Here is a 1,976-nt window from a genome sequence, read left to right on the forward strand (position 1 = left end):
TTATATACTATTAAATATAATACAACATTTTTTAATTAACATTATTATTCCATTTTTTTCATAATAATGTATTAAATTTTATTATTTAATATAGTACATTTATCGTTTTTTCGTTAATTAAACCACCTATATTTTGGAATAAACAAATTATTTGTAATTTAATAGTTTATGAATGGTTAATAAATGGTTTACCAAATGTTTTATTCTCTAAACAATTTGAATCTTTTTATACATTTCAATAAATGGTTTACCAAATGTTTTATTCTCTAAACAATTTGAATCTTTTTATACATTTCAATAAAAGTTCAATGTTTTTGATTTGAAAACAGCTTCGAATTGTTTCTTATATTGAGAAAAGTACAACGAAATTTTTATTAACTTTTCTTTAAAAAATGTAATTTATGTACACAAATCTATTTTAGGAAGTGTACGAGTATTTTCTGGTGTACGACAATTTTCTGGTCGACTTTATATTTTTTATTTTTTTTAAAAAAATGGCATTTGGATCTTATTATCACCAATTTAATTATTTTATTTTTAAAAATCAATAAAACAAAAGTTTGAGTAAATTGTCGGTGTTTTGTGTAGAAAAAATACATTTTAGGGAATACAGTAAAAAGTGTTTATTTGTGGTTTTTTTAAACAGAGAAAAAACTTATATTTGTGGGTTTATCATGGAATTGTGAAGTAAATTCTATTCACCATTTTTTTCCATAAAAAACAGTGTTATAGAAAATATTGAAGTTTTTTAATTATAATAAAACTATATTATTTATCTAAGTTGACCTAAATTCAAGGTTCGAGAGCAAAATAATTATTTGTTGGTTATGCATTTGATTGGTCCATTGACCCATAAATATAGGTCTCAATTTACCCGGGGTTAGGTCCTAATCTAATTTATTTTTTTTACAAAAAATAAAAATCAGCCAGTTAAACAAATTTTATTCTTTTTTTGGACAAAAATAATTAAAATAATTTAAATGAAATATAATAAAGCATTTGTGTTTATAATTGAGTGTGGTGAAATTTTTTTGTTTATGTGTTTGAATATTTACCATACAGTCGTTACTGTCATTATAAACAAAAATAATAAAAAAAATATTAATATAAAATTTGTTATATTTTATACTTAGTGGTTTTTTAAAAATATAATAATATTGTAAATGACACATTTTTCATTATTTCACCAACACAAAAAATATAAAAATTAAAAATTACTTCGATACAATTATCATTTTAATTGTTTTATTGAATTATCATTTAATTCAACAAATTTAATCATTTTACTCTTATTGATAATTTTTGTAATAAATGGAACATGAAAAACTTACATGGTGCCCATCAGCGATTTGTGTGAATTATGCTAATATTACCATAATTAATCGACACACAACGAAACACTTAGATGAAATTAACTCTTTGAATTTGTGTTAATTTGTCATTTGAAAAACAGTGAACTGGATATAACAAGACTTGCCACAATCAAAACATTTGAAATTTACAACAACATTATCGTTTATTATTAAAATATAAAGTAATTTATCATTGCAACGAAAAAAATACAAGTTGGTAAAAAATTATTATTTTAGTTTGGTTCAAATTAAAGCACAAAATGATAAATAATATTTGTATTATAACCATCAAATGGTAATTAAAATCATAATTAATAGTAAAATCAATATAATAACTTATATTTAAACGGTCGTTATATTAATTACTCTATTGTAAAAAAAAACAAAAATCAATAAAAATAAACAAAAAACTTTAATTAACAATGCCTTCAGAAGTAATTAAAACAAATGAAGATTGGATTACAAAAAGACTGTTGATTCCTTTGGGAAAAAGGAATTTTTGGTGCCTAGTATGTAACGAGAAGATTTCTCATAATGAAGCGACACGCCACTATGATAACTGTCATAAAGACATGACAGACAAATTCGTGAAATTGTGGCGAGAGCTTACTTACTCAATCACAA

This window comes from Entamoeba invadens, assembly GCF_000330505.1.
Source record: "Entamoeba invadens IP1 unplaced genomic scaffold scaff_1105074726079, whole genome shotgun sequence".
NCBI classification, from domain to species: domain Eukaryota; phylum Evosea; order Mastigamoebida; family Endamoebidae; genus Entamoeba; species Entamoeba invadens.